Source organism: Somniosus microcephalus, chromosome 4 (assembly GCF_052327205.1).
Source record: "Somniosus microcephalus isolate GS21.2 chromosome 4, FLI_Smic_1.0, whole genome shotgun sequence".
NCBI lineage: Eukaryota > Metazoa > Chordata > Chondrichthyes > Squaliformes > Somniosidae > Somniosus > Somniosus microcephalus.
Window position 1 is genome coordinate 117,819,215 of NC_140990.1, and position 10,196 is coordinate 117,829,410.

A 10,196-nucleotide genomic window follows, 5' to 3' on the forward strand; every position below is an offset into this window, starting at 1 on the left:
GCATGAGGGGAAATAGGAGAGAAACTAGAAAAATAAATCATTTCAGGGCTATGGTGGGGTGGGGGTTAATCTATGAGGAAGTTTTGCCCGGTGGCTGGGGGAAGGGAGGGAAGTGGCGAAGGCAGCTGAATGGATGGTCTCCATCTTTGTGACAAAGATGTTCATAGTTTCCTTGCACTTGTTGTTTGTGGTGAGGGTGAGGACCCGATAGTATTTTATGTAGTGCAGCAAGGTCTGCCGATGAAAGGTTAAACTAGTTGTCTGCAATAGACGTTCAAGTCTATGTTCCTTGGACATGGAAGCAGAGATGAGAGTCATATCATTGTGAACCACCAGAGAATGTAATGGTTTATTGGGTCAGGGGCATCAAAGGTGGAAGTGAGGGTGTGATTGAGCAGATCGGTAGCTGCAGAAAGGTCATGGTGAATGGAGGGCCAAAGGCTATACATTGTGGAATTTGAAATTCATCGCTAGGCACGCCCCTTGTCTCGCTGTTCTGGTGATGAAACTGACATATACCAGAGAAGGTAAAATATTACCTCGGTATAGCCTATCAACAAATTCGAGACAAATCTCACCCGGCCAATTACCGCTCTATCAGTTTTCTATTAATCCTCAGTAAAGTGATTGACGAGTTTTAAGTATTGCTGTGAAGCCGCATCTACTCACTAATACCCGGCTCACCGATACTCAGTTTGGATCCTGCCAGATGCACCCGGATGCAAACTTCTCACAGCCTTGATACAGACATCGTTTCAATGGGGGTCCAAGGGGGGAATTCTCCAATGGTTGAGGTCATACCTGCTACAAGTAATGTGGTTGTTCTTGTCGTAACTCAGGGACGTGTCCTCAGAGTAACCAACTCCAGCTGCCTCATCAATGACATTCCGCCATCATAAGGTCAGGATTAGTTCCATTCACTGATGATTCTGCCGTTTGCAACGCCATTTACAACTCCTCCAATAGCAACGTCTGCACAACACCCAGATTGGGCTGATACGTGGCAGGTAATAAGCCAGTTTCATAAGTACCAGGTGTATTGATCAAAACAAAGAACACCCACCTGCCCGTGAACTTCACAGAGTCCCCAATGACAAACACTTGGTGATCACTATTGACTGGAAGCTGAACTGCACCAGCCATATCAATACTGTGACTGCAAGAGCAGGGCAGAGGCTGGGCAGAGGCTGGGCAGGGGCTGGGCAGAGACTGGGCAGAGTCTGGGCAGAGGCTGGGCAGAGGCTGGGCGGAGACTGGGTGGAGGCTGGGCAGAGGCTGGGCAGAGGTTGGGCAGAGACTGGGCAGAGGCAGGGCAGAGGTTGGGCAGAGGTGGGGCAGAGACTAGGCAGAGGCTGGGTAGAGACTAGGCAGAGGCTGGTCAGAGGGCGGGCAGAGACTGGGCAGAGGCTGGGCATCCTTTGAGAGTGACTTACTGCTTGATCCCGAAAGCCTACCAAACACCTAGAAGTCTCAGGTCAGAAATGTGATGTAATACAGACCACTCACCTGGATGGGCATCAACAACATCCAACAAGCGCAACACCATCCAGGACAGAACAGTTTTTGATCAGTGTCTGTGTACCACTAGATTCATTATCCACCCCCTCCAGCACTGCGGCTGCAGTAAGCTCGGTCTACAGAATGCACTGCATTAACTCACCAAAGTTACTTCGGCAGCACCTGCTTCCCCTGTGATCTTTACACCAGGAGGAGAAGAGAAGAAATTTCGTGAGAACCATCACTTCCAGCACACCATCCTGGCTTGGACATATAAGAACATAAGAACATTAGAAAAAGAGCAGGAGTATGCCACACGGCCCCACAAGCCTGCTCCGCCATTCAATAAGATCATGGCTGATCATCGGCCTCAACTCCACTATCCCACCCAATCTCCATATCTCTTGATTCCCCTAAAGTCCAAAAATCTATCGATCTCAGCCTGGAATATACTCAAAGACTTAGCATTCACAGCCCTCTGGGCAGAGAATTCCAAAGATTCACAACCCTCTGAGTGAAGAAATGTCTCCTCATCTCAGTCTTAAATGGCCTACCCCTTATACTGAGACTATGCCCCCTTGTTCTAGACACTCCAGCCAGGGGAAAAAACCTCTCAGCATCTACCCTGTCAATCCCCTTAAGAATCGTCTATGTTTCAATGAGATCACCTCTCATTCTTCTAAACTCCAGAGGGTATAGGCCCATTCTACACAATCTCTCATCATAGGAAAGCCCGCTCATCCCAGGAATCAATCTACTGAGCCTTCGTTTAATCGCCTCCAATGCAAATATAGCTTTCCTTAGATAAGGAGAACAAAACTGTGCACAGTACTCCAGGTGTAGACTCACCAAGGCCCTATACAATGTAGCAAGACTTCGTTACACTTAGACTCCAACCCCCTTGCAATAAAGGCCAACCTGTCATTTGCCTTCCTTATTGCTTGCTGTATCTGCATGCTAGCTTTCTGTGCTTCTTCCACGAGGACACCTAAATCTCTCTGAACATCAACATTTGAAAATTACTCACCATTTAAAAAAAATTTGTTTCTCTATTCATCCTACCAAAGCGAATAACCTCACAATTCCCTACAATGTATTCCATCTGCCACCTTACTGCCCGGTAACTTAGTCTATCTATATCCCAGACCCTTCATCGGTTCTCAGTCAGAATCCAGGAATTCTCCAACTAACACCACGTGAGAGCACCGTCAGCAGAAGAACTACTTCAGCTCATAGAGAAGACCCACCACCAGCATTTCAGGTAGCCAAGGATCGACAATAACTGAAGCCTTGCCGGTCTCAACTACATTCCAAGAACCAACTTTAAAAATTAATTCAATGGGGGTGGAATTATTAGTTGCAGTTGCGAATTGCATGAGATTCTGACCAGGGAGGAGAATTAAGTCTATTGCCAGGGAGGGGAATGGTGTCTGTGTCCAGGGAGGGGAATGGATTCTGTGTCCAGGGAGTGGAATGGAGTCTCTGTCCAGGGAGGAGAATGGAGTCTGTGTCCAGGGTGGGGAATGGAGTCTCTGTCTAGAGAGGGGAATGGAGTCTGTGTCCAGGGAGGAGAATGAAGTCTGTGTCCAGGGAGGGGAATGGAGTCAATGTCATGGGAGGGGAATGGAGTCTGTGGTGAGGATGGGGAATGGAGTCTGTGTCCAGTGTGGGGAATGGAGTCTGTGGTGAGGGAGGGGAATGGAGTCTGTGTCCAGGGACGGGAATGGAGTCTGTGTCCAGGGAGGGGAATGGAGTCTGCAGCGAGGGTGGGGAATGGAGTCTGTGTCCAGGGAGGGGAATGGACTCTGTGTACAGGGAGGGGAATGGAATCTGCAGCGAGGGTGGGGAATGGAGTCTGTGTCCAGGGAGGGGAATGGACTCTGTGTACAGGGAGGGGAATGGAGTCTGTGGCGAGGGAGGAGAATGCAGTCTGTGTCCAAGGAGGGGAATGGAATCTGTGGCAAAGGCATGGATGTAACGGCAAGGGCCGAAGATGATGACTTCAATTGTTTTCTGAAATTGTAATCAATAATTGAATTATTTGTTGGAAACAGAACCTTCACAACCAACGTATTTAATACATAACTTGTAAGTGGCTTAAAGGAAGACTTTCCGAGCACATCACAAATAACCTGTAAAGAAGGGACTGTCACTTTAAATAGACTGATAATATGACCCACATTGTAAGATGTCACGGTGGAATTTCAGAAAGTGTCTGAACACAGCTGGAGCCGTGTTACCCTGCTGCCTTTCACCTGCTGTGAGAACTGAACAGATCACAAATTGTTAGAGGGAATATGAGACAAGGAAATATTGCAAGATTTCACGATTCAATCCTCCATTTTCAATCGGCAGAAATAATTTCCACCTACAGGAGATGTTGGATAGTCCATGCGGACCTCACCGAGATCTCCTGAACTGTGGCTGAACAATGGAAATAAAGCAGTTCAAACATAACTGAATAAACATTTTACTGGAACATATATTACAGTTAAATCCTGTCCCGGCCATCTGGAATCAGTGACCGTAAGGCAGAGCGGGAGATGGTGGAAAGTAAGACAGCTGCCTGGAGCTGCATCATTAGTGGGTATTGTCGCATATTTCAGTGTATTTGTGATCTAGCTGTCAGCGCTGGTTTCCACAGATCAGTGTCATTAACTACATCAAGCAGATGTTAAAACTCCTGTTACCCCGAACACATATTTCTGGTCCAATAATAGGGTTCAGTGCAGAGCGCAGATTGCAAGTTGTTCAATAAAGAGAATCGCCCACTAACATTTGGTAAACAATTCAAATAACAGTCACATTCTGTAAAAGACTATCAGTGGAAGCAAGTTGTGAAAAGTAGAAACTTCAGTGAACTGGGAGCATTGAATCGGTAACTGATCAAACATTACATGATAGAAATACGATGCATTACCAGACACAGAAGAAGAGCGTTAAACTTAATACAATTAATAATCGGGTCTAAAGGACGAGGACAGTAAATACAGCGAAACATGGTTTACAGAATTAATTGCTGAAATAATGACTCACCAGGAACTCCAACAGCAGCGAGGAGCGGATAATAAATCCTTTGTACATCGAAAAATGCCCACAGTATCCGGAGTTCAGGTGGAATCTCCCAGAACATGATCTCATTGATTGTGAGATCCAATGGTCGCAGTTTGTATTGGAGACCACACTCAGTCAAACACTGATGGACACAATGAAAACTGTCCCTATTTATAGCCTCAGGGAAATCTCCAGTGAGATCATTAAACTACACACTAACTGACATTAATTATAGTCACTTAACAAACACAACGACATAATCCTTTCACACCATCACCTTCTATTGCACAACATATTAAAAACAACGTGGTATTCTTACCAAGTGACTTCATCCACAGCCAAAAAATTTATTTTTAACTCTTTTGTTAAAAACAGAAATAGGGCATCCTGCAATCTCAAATTATGAATGTGAAGTGAGCAGCTTCACTTACACAGTTCCGATTATTACTGCGACATGCTGTAACCATGTAATTTCAGACTTTCAATTCATTTCAATGGGTGAACTTAACATAAGTGCAAAAGAAAAAATGGATGCAGAGAGGCAGATCAAGTAACGGTCAGTAAGGACTTATGGGGACTGATAATACAATGGTTAGAAAGGATACATGGAGACTGATACTACAATGGTCAGTAAGAATTCATGGGGGCTGATGATAAAATGGTCTGTAAGGATACATGGGGACTGATAATACAATGGTCAGTAAGGATACATGGGGACTGATAATACAATGGCCAGTAAGGATACATGAGACTGATAATACAATGGTCAGAAAGGATACATGGAGACTGATAATACAATCGTGAGAAAGGATACATGGGGACTGATAATACAATGGTCAGAAAGGATACATGGAGATTGATAATACAAAGGTCAGTAAGGATACATGGGGACTGATAATAAAATGGTCTGTAAGGATACACGCGGACTGATAATACAATGTTTTTAACAAGGATACATGGGGACTGATAATACAATGGCCAGTAAGGATACATGGGGACTGATCATAAAATGGTCAGTAAGGATACATGGAGACTGATAATACAATAGTCAGCAAGTATTAAAGGGGACTGATAATACAATGGTCATATAGGATACATGGGGACTGATAATGCAATGGTCAGTAAGGATACATGGGGACTGATAATACAATAGTCAGTAAGGATACATGGGTACAGCTAATAAAATGGTCAGTATGGATACATGGGGCTGATAATACAATGGTCAGTAAGAATTCATGGGGGCTGATAATCAAATGGTCAGTAAGGATATAAGGGGACTGATAATACAATGGTCAGTAAGGATAAATGGGGACTGATAAGATAATGGTCAGTAAGGATACATGGGGACTGATAATACAATGGTCAAAAAGGATAAATGGGGACTGATAAGATAATGGTCAATAAGGATACATGGGCACTAATAATACAATGGTCAGAAAGGATACACGGAGACTGATAATACAATGGTCAGTAAGGATACATGGGGACTGATAATAAGCTGCTCTGTAAGGATACATGCGGACTGATAATACAATTGTCAGTATGGATACATGGAGACTGATAATACAATAGTCAGTAAGGATACATGAGGCCAGGTAATACAATGGTGAGTAACGATATATGGTGATTGATAATACAATGGTCAGAAAGGATTCAAGGGGACTAATAACATAATGGTCAGGAAGGAGACATATGTACTGATAAGACAATGGTCAGTAAAAATGCATGGGGACTGATAATTCAGTGGTCAGTAAGGATACATGGGGAATGATAATACAATGGTCAGTAAGGAGACATGGGGCCAGATAATACAATGGTCAGTAAGGAGACATGGGGCTAGATAATACAATGTTCAGTAAAGAGACATGGGTCCAGATAATACAATAGTAATGAGGATACATGGTGACTGATAATACACTGGTTAGTAAGGATAGATGAGGACTGATAATACGATGGTCGGTAAGAATGCATGGGGACTGATAAGACATTAGTCAGCAAGGCTACATAGGCTTGATAATGTAATGGTCAGTAAGGATGCAAGGGGGACTGAAAATGCAGTGGTGAATAAGGATACATGGGGGTTGATAATGAATTGTCAGATAAGGTGCAGGGGAACTGGTAATTCTGTGGACAATAAGCATCCATAGGTGCTGATACAGTAGTCAGTAAGGATATATTGTGCGGATACAAATATTGATCAGTAAGTGTACATGGGGACTAATAAATGAGTGGACAATAAGGAAACACGAGGAATGATAATGCAATGGTGAGAAAGTGTAAATGGGGACTGCTAATGTGATGGACAGCAAGGATACATGCGGACTGATAATACAATGGTCAGTAAGAATACATGGGGCTGATAATACAATGGTCAGAATGTACAAAAAGGCATTTAATGCAATGGTCATTTAGGATATATTAGTACGGAAAATGCAATAGTCAGTAAGTATATATGTGGACTGACAATTGAATGGACAGTAAATAACACGTGGAGAGATAATGCAATGGTCCGTAAAGATTAATGGGAGCTGATAATACAATGGGCAGTAAAGATTAATGGGGACTGATAATGCAATGGTCAGCAAGGATACATGCGGACTGGAAATGCAATGCTCAGTAAGGATTCATGGGGACTGATAATGCAATGGTCAGTAATGATAACTGGGGTATATAATGCAATGGTCAGTAAGGACACATGGGGACTGATATTCCAATGGTCAGTAAGGATACATGGGGACTGATAATAGAATGATCAATAAGGTTACATACGGACTGATAATACAATGGTCAGTAAGGATACATGGGGACTGATAATACAAAGGTCAGTAAGGATATATGGGTACTGATAATACAAAGGTCAGTAAGGATATATGGGTACTGATAATACAATGGTCAGTATGGATACATGGGGACTGATAATGCAATGGTCAGTAAGGATACATGGGGGTGATAATACAATGGTAAGTAAGGATACATGGGAACTGATAATACAATAGTCAGTAAGGATACATGGGGACTGATAATACAATGGTCAATAAGGACACATGGGGAATGATACTACCATGGTCAGTAAGAATATATGGGGACTGATAATACAATGGTCAATAAGAATACATGGGGACTGATAATACAATGGTCAGTAAGGATACATGGTGGCTGATTATACAATGGTCAATAAGAATACATGGGGACTGACAATACAATGGTCAGTAAGGATACATGTGGACTGATAATGCAATGCTCAGTAAAGTTACATGGGGAATGATAGTGCAATGGTTAGTAGGAATACATGGGGACTTGCGGGGAGGTTTGCTACTGCTGCTGGGGGTGGCGTTTAAACTAACTTGGCAGGGGGATGGGATAGGTAGTGGAGCTATAGTAGGGGGCAATGCACAGCCAAATGTACAGGGATAATCAAGTCAGCCTGGAAGACAGAGCAAATATGTAAAGGCACAAGGGAGTATGGCAAAGCTGGATGGCATTTATTTTAATGCAAGGAGTCTTGCGAGTAAGGCAAATGAATTGACGATATTGATGAACACATGGGAGTATGATATTGTTGCTATCACAGAGACATGTTTGAGGGAGGGGCAGGACTGGCAGCTCAATATTTGGGTGTATAGAATCTTCAGGCGAGACAGAGGGGATGTAAAAGAGGAGGATATGTCGCAATATTAATCAAGGAGTCAATTACTGCCTTAGGAGGGATGATGTTCAGCAGGTTCCTCTAATGAGGCCATATGGGTAGAACTTAAAAAGAAAAAGGTGTCAAGCACTTTGCTGGCAGTGTACTATAGGCCCCCAAACAGTCATGGGGAGATAGAGGAACAGATAAATAAGCAAATCTCAGAGCAGTGTCGAAATAATAGTGTAATAATAGTAGGGGATTTCAACTTCCCCAATATTAACTGGGATAGTCAGAGTGTGAAAGGCTTAGAGGGCGGGAAATTCTTAAAGTGCGTCGAGGAGAGCTTTTTGAGCCAGCATGCAGAAAGTCCTACAAGAGAGGGGGTGGTACTGGACCTAATTCTAGGGAATGTAGCCGGGCAAGTGGTAGAAATGTCAGTAGGAGAGCATTTTGGTGACAGTGACCATAATTCGGTGAGATTTAAGGTAGCCATGGAAAAGGACAAAGATGGACCGGAAATAAAGGTTCTAAATTGGGGGAAGGCTGAATGTAATATGATAAGGCAGGATCTGGCCAAAGTGGCTTTTCTATCAGCTACTTGTCGGAAAATCCACATCAGTGCAATGGGAGTCTTTCAGAAAGGAAATAGAGAGAGTACAATGCCAACATGTTCCTGTAAAGGTCAATGGTGGGACCAACAAGCCCAGGGAACCCTGGATGTCAAGGGATATACAAGAATGGATTAGGAAAAAAAGGGAGGCTTTTGGCAGATACAAAGGACTAAAAACAGTGGAAGCCTAGAGGAGTATAGAAAGTGCAGGGTGGTACTTAAAAAACAAATTAGGAGAGCAAAGAGGGGGCATGAAAATACACTGGTGGGCAAAATAAAGGAAAATCCCAAGGTGTTTTATAAGTATATTAAGGGCAAAAGGATAACCAGGGAAAGAATAGAGCCCATTAGGGGCCAAAGTGGCAATCTGTGTGTGGAGCCGGAAGATGTGGGAGAGGTTGTAAATGAATATTTTGCAGCTGTGTTCACTATGGAGAAGGACGATGTAGGCATAGAGATCATGCAGGAGGATTGTGATATACTTGAACAAATTAATATTGAGAGGGAGGAGGTACAAGATGTTTTAGTGGGCTTAAAAGTGGATATATCCCCAGGCCCAGATGATATGTATCCCAGGCTGCTGTGTGAGGCAAGGGGGGAGATTGCAGGGGCTCTGACACAAATTTTCAGAACTTCTCTGACCACAGGGGAGGTGCCAGAGGACTGGAGGAAAGCGAACGTAGTACCATTATTCAAGAAGGGTAGTAGGGATAAACCAGGGTATTACAGGCCAGTGAGCCTAACATCAGTGGTAGGGAAATTATTGGAAAAAATTCTGAGGGACAGAATTAGTCTCCACTTGGAGAGGCAAGGATTAATCAACGATAGTCAGCATGGCTTTGTCAGGGGTAGATCATGTCTAACCAATTTGATTGATTTTCGAGGGGGTGACTAGGTGTGTGGATGAGGGTAGTGCAGTGATGTAGTCTACATGGACTTCAGTAAGGCTTTTGACAAAGTCCCGCATGGGAGACTGGTCAAGAAGGTAAGAGTCCATTGGTTCCAGGGCAGTTTGGCATTTTGGATCCAAAATTGACTTAGTGGCAGGAGGCAGAGGGTAATGCTCCAAGGTTGTTTGTGTGACTGGAAGCCTGTGTCCAGTGATGTAACGCAGGGATCGGTGCTGGGTCCTTTGTTGTTTGTAGTGTACATTAATGATTTAGAGATGAATATATGATCAGTAAGTTTGCAGATGACACGAACATTATTGGAGTGGTAAATAGCGAGGAGGGAAGCCTCAGGCTACAGGACGATATAGACGGGTTGGGCAGATGGGCAGAACAGTGGCAAATGGAATTTAACCCTGAAATGTGTGAGGTGATGCATTTTGGGAGGATGAAAAAGGCAAGGGAATACACAATGAATGGTAACACCCTAGGAACGACAGATGATCAGAGCGGTCTTGCT